Source organism: Protopterus annectens, chromosome 10.part0 (genome assembly GCF_019279795.1).
Source record: "Protopterus annectens isolate FY-2018-M chromosome 10.part0, PAN1.0, whole genome shotgun sequence".
Classification (NCBI taxonomy): domain Eukaryota; kingdom Metazoa; phylum Chordata; order Ceratodontiformes; family Protopteridae; genus Protopterus; species Protopterus annectens.
In genome coordinates, this window is record NC_056744.1 from 259,024,711 (window position 1) to 259,048,606 (window position 23,896).

Consider the following 23,896-nt stretch of genomic DNA (forward strand, 5'->3'; position numbering starts at 1 on the left):
ATAAGTCGATGCAGAAATGTTCATCCACAATGTTTATTAAAAAGTTAAATGCTTTCTTTCCCTATAATACGGGGGCTTCATCAGAACTAAATTCCCCTCACAAGTCAACCCTCTTTATACACAAATAATTAATTGAATAATTACTTAAAAAACATTAAGATAAATATTGCACCCTAACATTATAACTTTCTACAATAAATACTATATTAATACATTGTACATCAATCATTAAAATTATGCCTGATTTAAATACATTTAAAGTACAAATGCTTTTTTTTTTTTAAACAGGCACCAAAGACAAATGGTCATTTAATCCTGGTTCTGCTAAGGCATTAAGTCTGACAATCCAATAAAATTCTCTCAAATCCACATCAAGCAGTATGTCCACCAAGGGAACAACCAGGTGTGGTTGTTGCAAACAATGTCCCTTTGTATTGAATAATGATGTGATTTACATAGGGGGTAACATCAAGGGCATTCCATTGCACAAGGGCAATTGTGACACAAAGGGGTTTGTTTACGTATCCATTTGCCAAACAGGTTCATATTTTTATATTGGCAAAACAGAAAGAAAATTTCGTACCAGAATATATGAACATTTATATGCCATAGCTAAGGGAAATATTAACAATGCCCTTTATAAGCATTCACTGGTTTGTCAAGGGGATACAACATTTATATTTGGAATCTTAGAAGTGATTAAACACAACCCAAGAGGTGGCTGGTGGGACCTTGATTAATTAATCAATTATTCAATTAATTATTTGTGTATAAAGAGGGTTGACTTGTGAGGGGAATTTAGTTCTCATGAAGTCCCCATATTATAGGGGAAGAAAGTGCTTAACTTTTTAATAAACATTGTGGATGAACATTTTTGCATTGACTTATGTGTGGAGCTTATGGCGTGACCACTACTCGTTTGGACATCTTATTTTGTTTTATTGAGTTTTATTTGGATGCCCAGCAAATGTTCTTTTTGGATTAGCTCTATTTACTAACTGCCAGACTATGTTGCAATACACATAGTGAAAAAGTGTCAGGGATTCACCACAGAAAAAGATATATGTTATGTATGTCAGGTATCAATTACCAGAAAGAGGAAGCATTGTACCTTGCATGATGTTGTATGTTGTTATGGCTACTGCTGAAGAATTGTGTTAATTATTTATTTGTGTTTGTTGACTGGGAAAGTCGGATTAGGCAGGGGCCATTTTCATCAGAGGCTCAGGAAGAAAACTCCACCACAGTACAGTTATATTAACAAGCAAATTTCAGACAGTTCTTTGAAAAATAGTAGTTAACATTTCTCATGAAACAACAAACATAATTACAAGACAAGTATAGACAGTAAAGTATTTAGATCAGCAATTATAAGTCTGCACAGTTGTTCCAGCTGTAAAATCTTGGAGAAGTAAATGGATTGATACTGCATAAGGGAAAATATTTTTGTAAAAAAGTTTAGCGTTCTTCCTTTTCAATAAAAAAAGGTTTGCAAGGAGCTTAAGATACATAATGAAGTAAGTTATAAAATTATGTAGGAAGGGAGATTTAAGTATTGTATTGGTTTGTAAAATATTCAAGAGATATAATGAAATAAATTATAAAATTATGCAGGAGGGGAGATGTTAGTATTGTATAGGATACTGGTAATAACTTATGACTGAGACATCATGGTATAGGATTGGTTCTCTTTAGGCTGCCTGTTCCAAATTGGTGTGTATAGAAGGTTTATGACTTAGCTATACAGGAGATTCATGAGAGGGGTACAGCGGTGGATAGTAGCAGTTAGAAAAAAAGCAAGAAGAGAAGTGTTGTTTGGTGGAGATGATTAGGGATCTATTGATTCAATTGCAGAAGGCAAAGCTTTTAGGGGTGCAATAATTCAAGGAGAGGATGGCAAAAAGTTAATGATAAGCAATAAGAAGTTTGTGCTTTCAATAGCGGTATTAAACTGGTAGTGAACGTGAACATGACCAGGATTGGGTAAGGTCTTGTTTGAGCTGAATTGTATAGCTTGGGAATTTGTTAATAATTTTCCATTGCATAGGGATGGTGTTCCAGAGCTTGTAGATGTAACTGGAGTATGAGTCCCTCAATGAATTATTTGCTTTAGTAGTGCTAAGTAGAAGTTTGTCACCAGAACGAAGGTCTCTTGTGGGGCCAGTGTAGGGCAATAATATGTTTTTTAATGCCGGGCATTGCAAAGAAAAAATTATCAGTTTGTATGCCATAACTAGCCGAGAGTATGTTATGTAGCTGTTAAACTCTATCCAGTTTAGTTGATTTAAGGCTTGGTAGTGGTGAGCTTTGTATGCAGTGTTGGTAGCAAATTTAGCTACTTTATTGTAACAGGAGGCTAGTTTGGATTTTAGTGTAGAGCTTAGATTTATAAGGATAGGTGAGGCATATAAGTGGGTTGGAAGCAAATAGGATGGGGCTAAAGGTTTTTCTTGCTGTGTCTGTAAGGGATGCTTTTGCCCTGCAAAGGAAGCCAAGCTTCTGATGGGTCTATTTAATTGTTTGAATAAATATGTTGATCATATTTAATATTGCCATCTATTACAATGCTCAGTAATTTAATCTGTGGTACTACCTCAATTTTAGTATTATTTGCAGATGTAACCAGGAAAGATTGTTTTTGATGCACATGATGTTTTGGGGTAAAGAGCACCAGTTTTGTTTTATTTGGATTAAGGTGTAGGTTTGTATTTTTTCAGCCAGGTTTAGATTGAAGAGAAAGAAATGTGGGTGATTTTTTTTAGTCTGGATATTGTGGGGGCTGTAAATATTATAGTTGAATCATCTGCATATTGTACTATATTTGCTTGGTGTTTATAATATTATTAAACAGAAGTGGTCCTGGTATACACCCTGAGGGACACCTATGGTGACTGGATGAGAGGAAGAGAGGTCCTGTTGCCACCTGACTGATTGTTGTCTTCCAGATAGATAACTAAGGAATTGTATAAGGGAGGATTAAGACATACCTATAGAAGAGAGTTCAGTCAGTAATTATTGGTGTGATACTTTGCAAAAGACTTTGAATAAGTCTAGGAACACAGTTGATACTAGGTTGCCATTGTTCCTGGTTAATACTGTTGGTGAAGTGAAGTAGGGTGGTGGTTGTCCTGTGATGGGGTCTGAACCATGCTGTGTTTCCAAGAGCAGGTTATTTGAATTTAGGTGTGTAGAAGCTGAGTATGAATACATTTTTCAAATATTTTTGTTAGGGAGGAGAGGAATCCAATGGGCCTGTAAGTTATTATACTGTGTAGATGTGCCACCTTTGTGTAAAGGTATAATAATGATTTTTTTCCATATAGAAATAATTTTAGTTTTCAGATATAAATCTATTTATCAATATTGACAGTGGAAAAGTAATTGCATCTCCAGACAGCTTTAAATAGTCTGAGTGGAGTTGGCGAGCAATTGGAGGAATTGGTTTTAATTTACATAGGAATGTTTTAATGGTGGAGGTAGGTACTAGGCTGAAATCAAATAGCTGAGGATATTTAAAGGTGGCTGCTGGTAATGCGAGGGTAGTGGGAGTATAAATGTTTGTGAGAGGCAATATAGTCTGTATAAAATAGTTGTTAAACTGTGTGGGGATGGAATCAGTATTACTGTTGGATGTAGGGGTGAGGGTAGTAATTTGGCTTGAATGAAAAAGTTTGTTTATGGATGTCCAGAAGGGTTTAGGGTTGTTTAGATGTTTATTTTGGAAAATGTTATAATATGTTTGCTTGCCATGTTTTATTTGGTATTTTGTCCAATTCCTTCACAGAACTTTGCTGTTTAAATTCATAACATAACTAATTGTCTGGAGCAGGTGATTTGGTGATTTTCATCCAAAGAAAACTTAACTACAGCTCAAAAACTTTTCATCTCAATACATTTAAACTGATGTATGTGGCAATATAATTATCTGGATAACTTTTATTTGAATAGAATCTATTAACATTTTCCAAAAATATAACAAATAAAATACATTAGCAATTATTTGCATCTATATAAATACATTACCTTGGGGTTTCAATAAACTCTGTGTAGGTAGGCTTAGTGTGAAGCCTGCACGGAGTTTACATTTTTGCACGGTGAGCAGCAGCGCTAATTACATATGCATGCTGCGCACAGCATTTAAATGTAAAGAAGAGCAGTTTCTTGACCAGCTACAGTGTTGCCAGCCAGAAAACCATGTAAAACAACATGGACAGCAGCAAACATGTAAACATATTTATCTACGGGCAAACTAGGTCTGCAGGATTTTGTGGAATACCACAGTGATTACCACAGTTATTAATAAAGCAATCTATACAGTTCCAACACATTACATGAAAGTGTATACAATGCAGAATATTGTGGACACCTGTTTCAGGCATAATGAATAAAAGTTGTGTAAATGATCAGTAAGGGTACAAAGACTGCATTATACATAAAAAGTCATGGGATATGTGTGTGTCTATTGAAAAGTAACACACAGATGAACTGTAGGAATGAACACAGGGAAAGAGGTAAAATATGATAATATATAGCAGATGAGGGCATGTCAATGAAGACAATGGTAGCACGGACACTTATCACATATCGACATGATACAGTATGGACTGCACAGGTATTGTATATTATGTGATTGGCACAGGATGTAACATCTCAATGGAGAAGATTCTTTGTGATATAAGCATCCTGACATGAACAATGGAGAGGGCATATATCAGGAATGGTATATACAATGGATGATTGGAGCATATTGTGAAGCTATACAAAATGAGTTGCTTGAATGTGAATGTAATGTCAGCACAGGTCTCATGCAAGTGGGACACATAGTAACACAGTAATGGACAAGAGTAGATGTACAGTCACAGACAATGTCAGAATAATACCACCAGCAATCCCATGTCTGTGACATAACATCTGTGATTTTGAGTGATCACAGATGGTTCTGCTAGAACCCACTAGTACAACTATCATGAATTGTCAGCAATCTGTGAAGGGAATCAAGCAAACCTTTCTCAAAATTTAACATCTGCCTGAGGTGTTAGAAGAGAGACTGTCACAACTGTACTTGCAATTACAAACAATCCTTGCTAGTTGACAGGTGTGCATAACATATATATGGTGTAATCCACACTGTCACAAATATAACCCATACATCAATGTTGTCAATCAGCTATGCATTTACTGTGTGCATCACAGGAACACATATCACACATGCATCTTGTATAATACCTTGAGGGGGTTCAGTATCATTAACCAGTGATGTGTATGTGACAGAAAGAATACTTTGGCATGGCCAATAAAATACATGGGAGATCACTGTGGCAAATGTGGTACACTTATGTTATTCATCCCCAGAATATGTATAGTGGGTTACATGAAAAAAAAGGTGCAGTCTACTCAGTTACTGGTGTGATAAGGGCTGAGAACTATGGAACTATAATGCCCTTTGATGTGGATGTCCCACACATACTCAGGAGTTGTGTTACATACAAGGGAGTAGTCACCACTTTGGGCATGTTCTGCATACCATCTACCTGAGTACACAGGTCACATACCAACTGATCTGCTCAGGTTAGGTTGTGCATTTGAAAAACAAAATGAAGGGTTCCAGCCACAGGTCCACAACTCCAATAATTTATTCAAACAATACAAACAGAATAAATTTGAAGTTTGAATAAATTATTGGAGCTGTGGACCTGTGGCTGGAACCCTTCATTTTGGTTTTCAAGTTTTTATTCCTGTCATTTGTGACTTTTTCCTAGGTTGTTTATTTGCTTTTATAATGTAACAAATCCCTCCATGATTTTTGTTCATCACTTGTGTCTCTATGGTTGTGACTGCAATCATTTGTGTGTGCTGATACTGTTTGTGTTATACTAATATCACACTTGGATTCAGTGGTTGTCCACAATATGCAGTCCTCCAAAAAGCTGTTCATATAAAGGATGTATAAGCCATGCTTGATGTCTGAGACTTAAATAATGAACAACAAAGTGCCTAGCACAGGGCTCTGAGGTACAGACCTGATCACTGGATTCTAGATATAGGTCACATCACACACTTCAACATATTTATCTGTCATGTATGTGATCCAGTGGTCTACCCACTTGGTGATATAGGTGTTTATGGCACTTGTGACAAAGTCTTAGTAATACCTCATCGGGGATTTTTGTCAAATACCTTGGCCAGGTCAAGTTACGCAGGATGATATTGTGATCATCATGCATGCCCTTGTTGACCTTCCTGAGGACATCAAGCAGATGTAACAGACATGATGCAGCCAGAACAAATCACACATGTCTTTCACACACAGTAGGGATATTACCTGTGTCCTTTTAGAAAAGGTCCATGATGACTTGTTGGTCTACCTCATAGATGAGGAGTGTCATGATGTGTCTATACCTGCATGCATCAGGTGATGTTCCCTATGCAGTCAGTAGGATGCATGTTGATGTACACCCTTTTATAGGAACATAGTCCATCTGGAGGCTGTGTTGAAGTAAGGATCTAACCATGTCTTGTAAGTCCATGTTTTGAATCATACTATAGGCGTGATGTTGTCAGGGCATATTGATTCTGTGTTATTAGCCATAGAGACTGCAAGGATATGCTGCCTTCTTTAGAATACAAACTGAGTAATATTTGCATGTATGCTGTGTCTGATGGCCAGCAGAGACAGTGTAGTGACATGTAAGATAAACTGTCAGCTAACAAATTGTATTTTTCCTACAGTTGGGTATGTCTGGTGGCATCCATATGCAGATCGGTGCTTTGTTGTACATTCCACTTAACATTTCATATATACTGGATTAAATGATTTGTGAAAAGATCTACAAATACAGCCTTGGTCATTCATCACATTCCACACTGGTACTATGCACACAGTTGTACAACCGTATCATAGTCATGTACTTACATCAATTGCACAACATTTGCCTATACGTGTTTCATGGGCAAGCTGTGTCTGAGCAGTCTGATGTTGTATCTGGACAAGTTACAGTTAGTTGTTTGTGGCTCATGCATAATAGTTCCTGACATAAATGCTAATAGTCACACAACAGTGCTACTGACCGAATCAATAATCCTTGGGTATAGCAACACAACTGCACATGCAATGAATTCCACAGGTTTGCAATTGTATCAAAACATGTGATGCATCGGTTTGTATATCACAGCATAACAGCATACGAATGAGACAAGACTTATGTGACCACGTAATCAATATGAATTTATACTGATATGTGTCACAGAGCATGTAATGATGATGTGTAGACATATGCACACCTTAGTCATACTGAAATTGTCACTATGATGGTGGAATGTAAACGGTGTAAATGTTTGCTCTGCCCCACTACAACATATGCACTAATAACCCTACAATATAAATAAAAGTGTAGTATACCATGGCAACGGTTCTCAGGAGGCATATTAATACAGCTGTTATAAGAGTATGTAATGAAATGGCAGCAACAGCCATTAATACATTAGCTTACAAACAGATTAAAATACCATCTCATAGCCATACTGTACACCCACACTTCAATATAGCAGTCCTGCCTAAGTAAGTACACCAGCTAGAATTTTTTTTTTATTTTATTTCATTTTATTTTATTTTGCATTTGATGACCTGGAATGTCTGACTGGGCACAGGTCCATTTTCAGTGGAGGCCAGGGGAGAAATGCTCCAGTTAATACAATGCTACAATACATACATTTAAACATTTAGAAGGCATAATTAGCATTTTGGAATAGAGCATAAACAATCAATAGCATCAAAATAAACCATTCAGCAATTTTTCACAGGCATTTAGATCAATACCATCTAATGTGCCATTGTTTGTTAAGAATAAGTATTCAGAGGTTACAGTTCTAATAAGCATAGGTATTCTAAGGTTAGAAACTTATAGACGATCTTTGGTGGAAACCTTGTAACTCTGCAATATAGTGGCTTAGCCTGGGGAGTTGCATGTGCATAGCCAGTTTTTAGTATAGTTGGTTTTGAGTAATTTCTTAAATAGTGGAGCAGAGCTTGTAGACGTTAAATGGTTTGGGAGTGAGTTCCACGTTTTTGCTATAGTACAGCCAAAAAGAGCTTTACCTGTTTTGTTCCTATGTTTGATGACCTTTATGAGATTTAAAAAGATTTTAGAAAACTAAGTATTTAACTCAAGTGCCACAGCACAAGTCTGACTTGGAGTGTGTCAGACAACACTTTATATGTGGTGACCACAGCAGTTACTGGTGAGAATAGGGGGTAATAGCAGTGTCTCACATGCAGCTGTAAAATGGTCTCTTGAAGTCAATAAATTGAATAAACACACATGTACATACCAGTTGACTGCAGTGAGATTAGAACCCCTCCCTAACCAAGTACACTGGCTAGAGAACTCAGTAATTAAAGCAAGTACCACAGCACAAGTCTGCCTTATATAATGCTGCAGGACAATTTGTTTGAAAGATGTCGGAAAGCCTGAATGCAATGGATGTGTAAGCATTTTCAACCATCATAATATTGGTACTCTCCAAGATTGTGCTGATGACTGCAGGATACACAGTAATACTTTTATGACTAGACAGACATTGACCAGTTGACTGCAGTGAGATTTGAACCCCTATCTATCTAGGTACATCAACTAGAGGACCCCATAATTAACACAAGCACCATGACACATGCCTGGATTTGATAATGCTGCAGGACAATTTATAGTTGATGATGTCAACACTGGATGTTTGCGAGATGATTTTGGAAAGTCTTTAGGAAATTGGCAATTGTTTATGAAATGGATGTGTAGCATGTACAACTGTCAAAACACTGGTACTACATGGGATTGCACTGATGACTGCAGGATGCACAGTTATGCTCTTCTGACTAGAAAGACATGTACCAGTTGACTGTAGTGATGTTAGAACCCCTAACTCACCAATTACACTGGTTAGTGAGCTCAGTACTTAATGCAAGCACCACAGCACAAGTCTGGCTTTTATAATGCTGCAGGACAATTTATAGTGGATGACATCATCACTGGCTGTTTGTAAAAAATATGTTGGAATGCCTGAATGAAATGGATGGCTAGCAATGTATAATTGTCAAGATATTAAATATCTATGTGTTACCAGATTGATGAGTGTGCAAAGTGTAGCATTTGCTGTTGTGTTTCCAGTGTGGAGGTATAGCTTAAAAAGATAGCTTTGCAAACTATATACAAACAGCTGTTCAAAGTACTACAAGTGCTGGAAAACCTCAATGTATATTGTCAGTGTAAAGATGTACATGGCATATAAGATTTTTTTTTATTCATTTCTATAGTGCAGATGATATATTTGGGAACAAGTACTGAGAGGCCAAGTTTTATGTGTATGAGTGCAGGTAACACACAGCTACAGTGGAAATATGTGTTCTTTCCTTAAAAAGTGCCTTCCTTTTGTTTGTGCTTTTATATGTACTTTTATGGGATGGGCAGTAAATATAAGTAATACACTCTGATACACAGCTTCCATAGTGCACCGCCGAGCAGCTGGTTTGAGCGATCAATGGCAAAGTGTTTGAGTATGTGAGATACACACATATACTGCTTTTCCTATAGTTAAGCAATGAGCAAACGTGAGTCTCTGCTTCACTGAGAAAATTATGTGACTCCCATTGGTTTGCTTACCTTCGGGCAAGCATGTTAAGCAGAAAGGCATGGCAGTCAGCAATGTGGATAGTACTTAGTGTAAGAAATTCACCTGTTGCTTGAATCCATAGCAGCAGCTGTAAGTGCATTATCCCATATGATACAGGGTTCAAATCCAGGTGTATCTAATAGTTTTAAATATGTATTTATACCAAAATGAAAGTTTTCTTTATTCAACTTTCACTGTTTGTTACCTTAGTGCAGTGTATTCAAGCAGCATTGCATGGGGGTAATCACACCATTGAAGAGACATTCACTGTCAATCAGCATTGGTGTGTGATGCCAAACAATGTGCAAACACAGAAGACAAAAAGTGAAGGGTTGCATTGGGTTTTTTCATCATATGTGTGTCATGTGTGACCAGATTAAAGGTGTTAAAATTGGATAGATGGGAAAGTTTAGAAATGTAGGGCAAACAGGGTGCAAAACAAAGGGAGGGCAATATATGCATGTATCATAGCTATCCACTTCTTCAACAATGTAAAATGAAAATATGTACAGAATATTAGCTGATGTTTGGACTATTAACTCAACAAGGAGGGGTGACAACAATAAAATGATGTTGTGTAGCTACTTGGACTGAGTCAAGTGTGTCAAGAAAACACATGTGTGAAGTGGAGAGCTATCTATGGGGGACAATTTTTTTGTGGAACAGGTGCCCATTTTTTTAATTCAGCAAGAGATGAATGCTGGGTAAGGGATGTAGGTATTTCTGGGTCAGGTAAGTAGGGTAGGTGAGGAAGCATATGCAAACAGGACAGGAAATAGGGATGGTGAGGGAAATGACAGTTTGAGGGACAGCATGATTGTGGTTAAGGAGGGGAAAATAGATGCCCATGCCCATCAAACATGGGGACTGTAAGAATATAACCTTCACCCACAGGACTGTCACCACTGCCCCCTTACTCCTTTGGTGGTTGGAGTGCTTGACATCTTCTCTTACAGACCATAAAAGACAGCATCCTCTCCATCTGTTGTAGGTGTGCACCAATGGTGTTGTGCATGAACCTATGCACTAAGCTTGGCAACCTCTATTGGGTGATAAAATCCCCACTTCTACCAGTATTCCTGGAGGGTACCACAGTACCAGTTTCCAGGATAGTGCTGACTGATGTGGTGGACCCAGGTAGTGCAGGGGCAGCAGACTACCAGGTTGGGTCCCAGATGTGCTGGGCATCGGTGCAGGAGCCAGGGGAGTGGAGGCAAGCTGAGCCACAGGGGTTGGCCTACCTGCCTGTGCTGTAAAGCATTTTGTGATTTTTTAGAAGTGGATGACATAGCAATGTTTTGATGGCATGTAGTAAAATAAAAAAAAAAAGATTGATAAGGGTTGGGGTAAAAGAAAAAAAGAGAACTTGTACCATCATATGTGACATGCACTGCATTATCACAAACATAAACTATTTATCTTTACTTTTGCATTTAAGTATACTTCTTAACAGCTATAAACTATATGTAATGATTGCTCAAAGAAATCCTTGTAATGTTCATATATTGCATATTATACAGATTAAGTTAACAGCAGAGCATTTATGCCACTTTTGTTGAAATTAAATTATGAAATATTTTTAAAGGATTTTGCTATATATTTGTTACTTGTAGTATTTGAACCCACAACATCTGACTACAGTATTAGACTTTGTTCCTACGGTTGGCTTGTGCTACAGAATAAAGAATGCCTGCTTGGTTTTACAGTTAGGATATGCATGCTTAATTTGCTACCACTGTATAGAAGAGCAATACTTTAGCTAAAATAATAGTTAAATTGTGCTACATACATACTCCTTGCTTCCCTCATTCTCTCTAGATGCCCAGCATGGGCCACCCTATTCACCATAATCTGTTGGTTGGCTGTAGAATAAAATGAAGATAACAAGAAAAAAGCATTGAGCATACCAGTCTTGCATATATGCAGCTGCCTATCTAGTTTTAATTCTCTGTATCTGTATACTTACATAACTGTGGGATGTCAGCTGTCCTAAAAGCATACAGACACTGGTAGAGTGCATCCTACTTGCACCTTTTGAATTCATTATAGTGGTGCTTACACTGTTCTCCAGTATGTGGAATGCCAGTTGTAGTGGAGACCGCCTTGACCAGATTATGCCATGCTCAGATTTATATTGGAGGTATTAATTATATGGCATGACACATTTTTGGTGTGGCTTTACACAGTGATAAAATTAATTTGTACAATGTGGGATTCAAACCTATGTATTAGAGCCAAAACACATTCTTCCACATAGTTAGTTATTGCAGCTTATATCACTGACTTGAGAAATAAGGCTAAAACATGTAGATCTGGTGACTTGAAAGATGAGTTAATAAAGGACAGGCTTGTGTGTGGTGTTAATAATGCTGCAGTGAGAAGGATGTTGCTTCATGACAGTAATTTAACACTATGTAAAGCTATAGAGATTTGTCAAATCCATGAGCTTTCAGAAAGGCAGAAATGCATGCTTGAAAGTGATAACACCATGGTTTCAGCAACCTCTAGAGCTAGCATAGACAGCATGTGGCACATGACAAGCAGAAGTAGGCCTAAGCACATGGGAGCTGCAACCCCTGTGGGTCTGCCTGGGAAACGCCATAACTTTCTAGCAAGTTTCAAGACTAGCTCAGTAAAATGGACATGCTCAGTGAAGTATAAGGGTGAGTCAGCAAAACCCACAAAGCAGACACTGGTTCAAAGTGTAATGTAACATGAGCAGAAATATTTGCTAGAATCAGAGCTGGTGAGCAACTTAATTTGGCCAACTGTGTGAAGCTAGTTGCTTGTAGATGTAAAGAGATTCAAAAGGAAGGCACAGTAGTGCTTTCAGGCTATTCGGCTGGGAACAGTTACACCTTGTGATTTTATGTAGTCAGAAGACCTGTGCAGTCATTATTGGGTTGCAGAGACAGTTTAAGAATGAAACTTTCTTTTACCAAAGAAGTGAATCGTGTAAGCCCATGTCCCATTTCCAGTTTTACTGATGCTATTTTCTCAGAGTATGCTGATGTTTTCGATGACAAGCTATGCAAACATCCAGTTGTGTACTCCATGAAAGTAGACCCAAAGGTCAATTCAGTGGTCAGACCAGCAGGGAACATTCCAATAGCTATGCAGGATAAAGTCAAGATTGAGCTAGACAAAATGGTGCAACAAGGTGTGATTTGTCCAGTCACAGAACCACCTGAGTGGGTGTTCTCGATGGTAGCTACTCATAAGTAAAATTCAGATGAAATCAGAATATGCATTGAGGCAAGAGACTTGAACAAGACATTAAAGAGACCGCATAATCCTATGTGCACAGTCAAGGAGATTGCTGCCCTTATGGCAAATGTCACTGTTTTTTCTGTCTTAGAAAAGCAAAGAGTTAATTTTGGCAAGTAATGCTTGATCGCAAATCTTCACTACTGACTACATTCAGTACCCCATTTGGTAGATACAGATTCTTCAGGATACCTTTTGTAATAAATTCTGGCAGTGAAATCTGTCAGTGTGTAATGGAGCAAATGTTTTCATGCTATCCATGTGCTATAATAGTTGCTGATTTGCTGGCTGGAGGCAATGGTGAAACAGACCATGAAAGAAACCTCAGGAAAGTTCTGGACAGAGCTTGTGAAGTGAACTTGAAGCTTAATCCTCTGAAATGTAAATTCAAGCTACTAGAAGTTACTTACATATGTCATTTATTTACCAGCACAGGCTTATGACCAGACCCTTCTAAACAAGCAGCCATTCTTGAGATGCTAGTTTTGTGTTTTATCCTGTCCAGATGAGTGTCAGTATATACTGAGTGGATCATCATATTTAGCAGATGTGCTAAACACATATGTGATTCAGAGGTGTAGTTTATGCATTGTTTATCACAGAAGTACATGGCATAACATTTATTCCATTTATCCATTTCCTGTGTTTGTGCTAAGCCACTCTCCACATAAATAGTGGTATTAAAAAATAAAATAAACAACATTGTAAAATGCATGTTAGTACACAAAGATTTTCACACAAGTTTGCATTTGAACTGTCACACCAATGAACTACAGAACACAGTAGGCATATTTTATCCCTCTTTCCCACAGAAACAGCTTTGCAGCAGGAATGCAAATATGCAAATCATTTTGCATACAAGCAAGTCCCATTACATCCACAGTAGTAGCAAGACATATAACCCATGTACACTCTCTGTTGTTTGTACATGTGTTAATTAATATTTACTGCAATGAATGACTACCCGACCATTTATGAGTATTGTTTTCAGCAATGCATCTCTGTCTTATCTTTGAATTGTGTTTATTCTTCTCATATCTGAGCATTGATCTCAGGCATGCATTCTATAAGGCATTTTGTATCACTGTCCCTAAAATGTATGAGGATATTAAATGACAATAATATACAGCATTCAACAAAGGAAGGGGGTTTTGTATATTAGTGAACAGAAACTGAGAAATGTGTGCTGCTCAGTTGCGTTTAAAACTTTGCTACAATTACTTCTACAATTTGTAAGGGTATACTGGCTGACACACCCACTGCAGGTAATGGAGTCTGAGTTGTTGTGTATTCCTTCTCCCTCCCACTAACCATTCACAGTTGAAATCCATTAGCAACAAACAGTGAGGTAGTGCCTACACCATGTTTACATCTGGTATAAGAAGCCAAAAGTTTCGGATTCAGCAAATCTAATGAGTGCAAACCTCATTTGCATCTTCACTGTACTAAAAGGTAGGACTCTGCACCAGAATAAGGTAACTGTGTAGCAAGGGAACTGGAAGAAGACGTGTGTATGTGTACAACACAGAGGATTGGCATTGCTTTAGATTTATCTGTGCAGAAGGCTTGTGATGTTTTTAAATATGCTTGTACATGCTAGATTACTTCACGTGTTATGAACACAGCTGTTATATACATATATGGTTTCACTTCATAATCTTGAAATACTGAAATATTGAATTTCAGTATTCTGAGACCATTAAGTAGAATTTTGAAAATAGCAAAACTTCATAACTGTGAATCCGGAAATGTCAAATTCATGGTTATGGTATTCTGGTACATGACATGTGGTGTACTGTGTGCATGGTGTATGATTTAGTGTGTGGATTAGGCTGGAATTTCAGGTAAGTGACTCTTTTGTAAGGGTTTTGGGTAGGTGTTTGAGTGTATGTGAGTGAGTTTGGAAGTTGTAGGTGTGGGTTAGGGTAGGCAGGTAAAAGTATGACTGCTTAAGTGTTGAAAGTGGTGGTGCTTGTATATGTGTGATGTGTGTGTATGTGTGTGGGAGGACTGTAGAGTGTCTAGTGATGAGTTTGCTATCTTTTTCTGTTTGGTGCGATCTCGGAGTTAATAAATATAAGTAGTAGGGGTGTGGGGGTGCAGCCCCCACATGGGGTGTGCAGGTGGTCTTGCCCCGCTGCTTATTTGAGTGTAGGTTTATGTGTGTTTTTGTGTTTGTGTGTATTTTGTTTGCTTGTTATTGTGTGGGTAAGATGGTGTATGTATTGTGTGTTGTATGGTGTGTTCACGTTCACGATTTTTACATTGAAGGTTTTGGGGTTTCGGTATTTTGAACATTTGACTTTATAGTTTGCAAATACTGAAATTCGATATTATAAAGTGAATCCACACACACACACACACACTTATATATATATATATATATATATATATATATATATATATTTATATATATATATATATATATATATATATATATATATATATATATATATATATATATATATATATATATACACGCACACACACTTCTTATACTTCACTCTTGGCACGGGCATTTTTGCCGTGCATTGACTTTCGCAGATGGATAGCCTTCATAAATGTCATTACAAATGTTATAGTTAAAACTGGTTATCTTACAATCTTTTCTATCTTATTCCATGGCAATTTAAAGTATTATATTGTTAATGACACAGGGGTGTTATGCTTCTATGATGGCCCATAGCCACCACTAGAGGAGTGCTGGGCACAGTGACAGGTGCCTAGCAATTGTCTACAATTTATTTTTGAGTTATACATGTGTACATATTTTGTGAAAATTGGGTGGGAAGCATTCAAAACAGGTGAATCATGATATTCCTTGGATTCTACAAAGTGTCATTTTCCTCTTGTTTTGGGAGATGGGTTTCAAGAGTTTTGTTTTTGCAATAGTTTAGTCATCCTGATATTTCCATGTGTGTTCAGGGACAATTGTATGAAATCAGTGGCATGTTGTAGCATACCATTCAGGAACTGATGTATTATCTTGGATGCCGATGCCTGTGATATTCCCATCATATACCCTGTTAGCCTCTGAAAGGTTCCTGTAGCTAAAACTCTAAGTGCTAAACATACCTTACTCTCCACAGGTAGTCGTTACCCTCACTTTGCCCTTGCTGTCAGTTGTGAATGACAGAGGTTTCAGAGTTCCTGTACTGTGTCTCTATCCACTCTGTAGCACTCCACAATTTCCACATCATGCAGACCATGGTAAGTTAGCAGGGGTGTAAATACCCTTTTCTTTCTTGTCTGTGGTGTATTTGCAGCAGCAACAGCAGAGACTTGTACCTGTTGCACATACATATATATAACAGCAACTGCAGCCCCTAACATTGTTTATGAATAGACTCCTTTCCATGGTTATATTCCAATAGCTTTGGAATTCACAGGGAAAATCAGCACTGAGGCTACACAGTTTCTTTATAGCTTGTTGAATAGCTCCTCCATCTTGAATTGGTTGATTAGCATACAATTCAGCTGCTTATCCTGTAATTAGCATGTCATGATGTTTTCCATGTTTTTCCAGCTCTATACACCATGTAGAGCCGCTTGCTGGATACAAAATGGTTCACTACTGTGTATGCATCATGCCACAACATGAACATAGTTTTAGCAGATGATGTAGGCTTTATTGAATCTGCACCTGCATTTTTTTTAATTTATCTAAAATAATATTATTTACAGCTCTTACATGTCATTTTATTTTATTTTTTCCTTGTTAACTGGGGTTGAATACTGATCCAGAAAAATCATTTTCAGTCTCATCCCAGAATAGAAATGTAAAAGATGAACAATACAAATAAGAGAAAATAATACAAAAATAAGACAGACATCTAGGAAGGAACAAACAACATAATGCTCTTTACAGCAGGTTGTATCATCATCATCATCATATAGTTGTTGACTTACACAATAAACAGTAACAATGTTAACACTCTATGCAGAATAAGTTCATTATGTATATCCCCTCTTTTATTTTTCTTTTATTTCTTTGGTTACCCAAAACTTAAAGTAACAAACCATGAAAAGGAAAACAAGGGAGTGAAAGGGAGGAGTAGGTAGGGGGCTAGTAGGGGAGGGAGTAAGGTGAGGACTGAATTAAGCTAGCTATGGTATTAAGACTACATGGATTGATTTGAGTTTGGGGAATAGTTCATAGTTTCATAGGTTCATAGGTAGGTACTAAGCTATTGGCCCAAGGGCCTACCTAAGCCTAGCCAACAAGGTTCCCTGGCTTACGCCACCCAAGAAAGTTATTTTCCTTTGCCACTGTCGAGCAGGGACACAGAAGTGATCCCTGGGTGTATTTCATATTCCCCATCCACTCAGAAAGATTTTTCTTGAAGAGTGCTAATGAAGAACTTTGCTTGACATAGATGGGTAGCCTGTTCCAGAGTATGGGAAGTCTCTGGGACAGGAATCTATCCCTCCAGCATGTCCTGTTTATTGTGGTGACAAGGTTTAGGTCCCTAGATCGTGTAGCTTGGAGGGATTGGGATTTCTTTAGGTGTAGCATGTCCAATAGCCCTGGGTTTAACATAGCTTTATATGTTAGGCAGAGATCACCTCGAAGTAGGCGATATGCTATGGAGTAAAGCTGGAGTTTTTTTGAGGCGGTCAGTGTAGAGCATTTGTTTGAGGCCAGTAATCCTCTTTGTGAGGCACATCTGTGGCCTTTCCAGCTGCTGCAGATGTCTTGTGAGGTACATTCCAAAAGGGGCGTTGTAATCTATAATGGGTCTAATGAATGTCAGGTAGAGGGAACAATGACCTCTTTTTCCCTGGATGAGAACCCTTTTATGATGAGGTGTGCCACGTAGAAGGACTTCCTGACTACTGTGGTACTGTGACTATCAATGGAGAGACTACTGCTCATCTGGGTCCCAAGGTCTCATCACACATTCGGTGTTAAGTAGATTGCTGCCTATGTGGTAGTTCATGGATACAGAGTTTTTACCAAAGGGGATGACACTGCACTTTTTGGCATTGAAAAGACGAAGAACCAAACTCCAGATGAAATAACCACGTAAAAGCAGGATATGGATTTAACAATTGAGAGCTGCTTTGGGCACGTTGAAACCAGAATTTATACAAAGAGGTTATAAAGAGCATGACATCGATTTTGAGATCAGAGAAGTATGGAAACATAGGCAAGATAGGTGTGCACCTTACTACATCAAGAGAGACATTGAGCCTCGACCAGATAATGGTGGAACACTACTTCCCCCCGAGCCACATATGAGGGATGACATAGTTAGAATGCCTCTTACTTTCTCCAGCAATACTCAAGTGGTTTGTGACGTCATCAAGAATAATTGGGATATTTTATCCACCATAAGTGAATTAGACGGATTGATAGGTAATACACCTCAATTTTCCGTTCAAAATAACAAATCTTTGAAAAGACACCTATGTTATAAGACTAGTGACACCCAGGGAACTACTACATCTGATAGACTAGGGACATATAGTTGCAGGAGGTGCACAGTCTGTACCTATATTCACAGAGGCGCAGTATTTGTACACCCCACAATAGGTTTTCACATTAGTTCTAACTTCTACACTGATTGTGCAACGAAGAATGTTGTTTACTTTTGTTATTGCACAGAATGTTACTCTTTTTTTATATAGGCAAAACTAATTGCTTATTTAAGGAAAGGGTCCTAGAACATCTCAGAGATATAAGAAATTGTAAAGAGAGTAATGCCTTAGCCATGCATGTTAAAAAGGAAGGTGTTAGTCATACATTTAAGTTTCTAGTTTTGGAGATTGTTATGATGAGTATGAGGGGAGGTGATGCTAGAAATAGAACTGAGAAGGCTGAGGAGAGGTGGATACTGTTGCTTAATGCTGACAGACCTCCTGGTTTGAATAACAGGATGCCACTTAAACCTGCCCTCAAATCAAGGAGTTTGAAACATTGAATTTAAAATATTTAAAATATTCTAAATATATATACATTTTTTTGTTATTCTTTATAAGTATAATGCATGTGCTTATTAATTTTTGACTGTGTAGGTTGGTTATATATGTGTGTGTGTGTATATATATATATATATATATATATATATATATATATATATATATATATATATATTTTTTTTTTTTTTTCTAGATGTATACATGTATATAGATATATTTTTTTACAAGCATTTTCACAAATATGCACTTACCCTTTTAATTTTTTCAAGTGTTAATTAGCATTTCAGTGATTGGACAGTTTGTATTGCTTCACAAATATAAAATGGGTATGTTTGATTTTATATGTAGTCTGATGAAGCAACTGTTATTGGTTGTGAAAGGGCTTACTTCTCTGTTATTGAAGATTAAAGTTTTAATGCAATTGTACTGCCGTGTATAATCAGCATGTTTTTACATTTACTTTTTGGCATTGAGTTTGAGGCCATGGCTCTGACACCAGGCATCTGTCTCAGCGAGGCCCTTCTGTAGGATGGTTACTAGGGACTAGTGGACTGTTACTAGGTTCTGTCAAGTGAATAATTACATTTTCATGTGACACAGATGATCATTCAGATCCTTTCTGAATTTAGAGAAGGGAATCAGTGTCCCTAAAGTCAGCTGAGATTTGATCCCAAGCCTGTGATGGTATTATGGAGAAACTGAGTTTGGTAGAGCAATGTTTATTATGCGAAAGGGATAGGTTGGGTAGCTAAGGTAATAAATCTGCAGATAATCTGCAGATGTCATCTGCTGTAGTTTGTAGGGATAATTCATTTCACTTTCCTGCATTAGCAGTCACAGGAAGGCTTTATTTGAGTTGAGGCATTAAGACTCATTTCCCAGAGGTGTTTCTGCCTTCTGTGGAAAGGAAATAGGATTTACTTTGCAAGAATAGGAGTGAGCAAATTTTTGATTTGGTTGTATTGACATGGTACTAAAAGATTAGAAACTGGATTAACCAAATGCCTAAATATTTGAACCATGGTATTATTTCAATTATACAATGACCGGCCATTAATATTCCAAAATGAGCACTCTGCTTGGTCAGCCCAATCAGTGTGTCTGTTGTAAATCCTAGCATATAGCAATGGAAAAAGGCCTGTTCGCCTGGACTTTTTTTCCGTTGGTATAGACTGTAACTTTCAATTTTTTTTTTAACAAAAATAAAAAAAATCTGAACTATGGACTCCACACATACCAGAGAGACAGGATGGAGAAAATACTAGGAAAATCAGGTATGTTATTTAAAACTAAAGACACGTACATGATTTTCCTTGTATTCCCTCCAAAATGTCTCTCTCCTGCCCCTAAACTGTCTGAAACTTTTTTTTTATTAAAAAAACAAAGAAAAGAAAAAAGGAGCAATAGAGACCTTCTTTTCTCTGTTGCTTCCTTTGCACAGCACTGATGTATTGAATAAGCATTGAAACACAAGTCCCATATGCAAGCACAGTGCATCAGACAAAGCCCCAGGATACTGGAAAAAGGTGGAAAGGCACTATGGAGGCATTATACAAATACATTATTTAAGAAAAATAAGTATTTGTTTTCTTAAATAATGTCATTGTATAATAGCAATAACTGACTCCATGGTGTGGTATATTGAAGATTTACCCACAGTTGGCTTTATTTAATCGGGCTTCGCCGTCGTGATTAAACCACACCAACCATGGGTAAATCTTCAATATACCATATCAACGTCATTGGTTATTGCTTAATGAGTTCTTGTTGGTTAAATATTTGTGAGCGTTTTTTTGTGGAATGGTGGAGAGTTTAGGTCTAGCACCAGGGATAATGACTTTAGTTTTTTTTAAGTTGGTACTGGGCTTTTTTGTTTATGAGGCAGTTATACATGAAGATTGGGTCTTTCTCAATTTTTATTTTGATGGTGGTGTGTGAAGAGTGACATCTATAGATGACTATATCATCTGTGAATGAGTAATAGTTTTTGGGGGAAGATTAGTTGGAAAATGGTTTAAGAAATAGGAGAGGAATAATGGAGAAAGAATTTAACATTGTGGTACTCTTTCATTGACTGAAGCAGTAGAAGATAAGTTTATTCTAATATTTGCTTTAACTTGCCTGTGTTAAGTAGAAAAGTATAGGCAACAGTGCCAAGGTCAAGGAGTGCTGTAGATGTGAACTTTTATTCAGCAATGTTTTTAAGGATATCAGCTGTAAGTGCTTTAAACGGCTTTCATAGTGGTGTGACATGACCAGAAGCCATGTTGGTCATAGGTTTGGATAGTATATTTTTGACATAGTCAGTAAGTGAGTAAAGAAAAATGTTTTAATATTTTACATTTTCTGGTTTTGTTGGTTTGGGTGTAGATTTTGCTATGATCTGTTTCCATCCATAAAGGACATAATTAGGGATCAGTCAGACAGACTTGAGGCTTTGTTTTTAATTTTTTCCAGTAATGTTATTGATTAAGTTCCAGAAGTGTTTTTCTTTTTGTTTGTTTCTCAATGCATATTGTTAGTTTTGAAGTGAGTTTCTTTTATGTCATCTTGTATTTTTTTTTACTAGATCCCATGGGTTGATATTTTTTTTTTCTGTGGTGGCAGTTTGTTTCTATTTTCTCATTTCCTCCACTTTGTAAAGGGATTTTTATTCTGGGGTGATCCATTGATTGTTAGTGAATTCCCAGAGTCTGATTTTTATATGGAAGGATTTATTTTGCAGTTGAAGTAGTTTGCTGGTCAGAGTTGCACCAAGGGCTGCTGGGTCATTAATGCCTATAAATTATTTTTTTTTTCTTTCAGGGATTAGATTTTTATGGGGATTTAGGTCTGAAGAATATTAGAACTGATGAAAGTCTGGTATTAAGTACTGAGAGTATAAAAGAGATTGGGTAGGGTAGTGGTCGTTACATGCATGCGTGTGTGTGTCGGGGGGTAATACAAAGTGTAATGAGTGTCTGATAATAGGTCTAATAGTGAATAGTTTATTGAGAGGAAGAAGGGATGAGTTACTATAAATACAATATAAAGATGTCTGTCTTAGAGTTGTCTGAATCTGTTTTCTAGTATTTTAAAGTTTCTGACCACTCTGTTAACCGCTTATATTTCTATCCATTCCCCTTGCATGCTTTTGTGATTAGTTTCATTAAGTTCATCTTATCAATATCAAAGTTCCTTTATGGATACTGTTGTGCTGTTTTCTATTGTTGGCTATACTGCATTCAGCTAGCTATGAAAAATTCAACTTGTTTACTTTTTGTCTCTTACTGCAGACCCATTTGTTACTTCCAATGCTTGACATGAAAACAAATCCATGAAATTTCTGTTTTGTTTTTCGTAAAATAACATAATCCATGCTTTGTATACCATCTCTGAAATATTTTCTGTATAAATGCAATAAAAAGTGTAAATTATCAAACTTAGAATTCATCTTCAGCATTTTAGTATATATTCCATTTTTTCTCAAATAGTATTAATGTAGTTAAAAAAATCCTTGTGTAACAAAAAAAACTGTTCATCCCATGTTGTCAAAGAAGGATCATGCCTGTTGAATTTGGTTGCTTATGATTTGTATTCGTAGTAGAGAACTACATAAATAATTTCTGCCTTGTTGTTTCAGGCTGTACATGGTCAAACCCAGCTGTTGTTTTAATATGTTGTTATTGTTGTTTGTCTTTCGGCTTTCCCTGGTTAGGGGTCCCCACAGCGGACCTCTGGTCCGCTAATGATTGGCAGTTGTTTCTTTTTATGGTGTCGAGTTGCCAGCTCGACACCCAACCTTCAACGAAGGCACACCCATTCAATGCATGTCTTTTGAACGCCCACTCGACCACAGGGAGGACATGCAGACTCAACAAAGAAGGCACTCCCAACCCAAGCCGAGAATCGAATGGGAGAACCTCTTGCTGTGAGGCAACAATGCTACCACTGCACCACCGCAGAAGTTCAGCTGCTGTTTTAATATATACCCATGAAATCTTATTGTTGTCATGCACTTTTGGCAGCAAAGGGTTTTAATGTACTTTTTTTGATATTTTATAGCTAGCTTCCTACCTCTCCCTTTTTAAAAATAAATCAGATTACTTTGTAAACTTCTATCTTAATATCTGTTTTTAAACATAACAGTGAAAGCAAACAGCATCTTCCCACAAAAATATAGATGTTCCGTACAGTGTTTGTTTAAAGAATTAAAATAATAATTTAATTATTTGGGATCTGAAAATCAAAATCCCCTATCCCATTAGTACAGGACCTTTACTCATGTCTGCCTAAAATGTACATTCTTTGGTTTTAGCCTGTGAATATGCAGGTAGCCTCATCAACGTTTAGTAGCTCTTCTAGAGCACACAGCTTCTTCTTACACTAAATGTCCACCTGTATTTCATGTAGAAACTGCCAGCATATATTAATGTGTTGCCACTCAGAGCTGAGCCCAAAACACCAGCTATTCCAGCTTAATCTGAATTCTTAACCCTTCCAAGTTAATATAGATTCATGATTATTTATTGATTGATTTTTGCCCAATAGACAACACAGAATAAAAAATCAGTGACAGTCATTTTCAGTGAACATTTTTTTTTTTGTTTTTTTTTTTTTGTAAGGGGGCTAGTGTCCATACACTCTCCCATGTGGTGTACATCCCCATGCATTCCTTAACTCATAAAAAATTAAAAGTCACACAATAGTGTGGAAAGGGCAGTGCCATCTGTTTGCTAAAAGTGGCTCTTAAAGATAAAGCTATTGATCTGTTGAGAATGTGTCAGTCAATCAACAGCACTTTCAGAAAGTACTGAATGACTGAGGAAATTTGGCCAATGCAACTTTCACGAACAGTGGAGTTTTCTTTTTGCTCCACTGTAGTACGATCACTGAGTAAGCATATTTATAGCCAAGAGAATGGGGGTAGTCTCCCCACATGGAGGATGCTCGTGGAGCTTGCCCTCACTGTAAAATAATATAACCCTGAGTTTCACACTGAAAGTAGGTTTGGCCATTTATTTTTGATCTATTGGTATTCAATGATAGATCTGTTGATCAGTTGAAA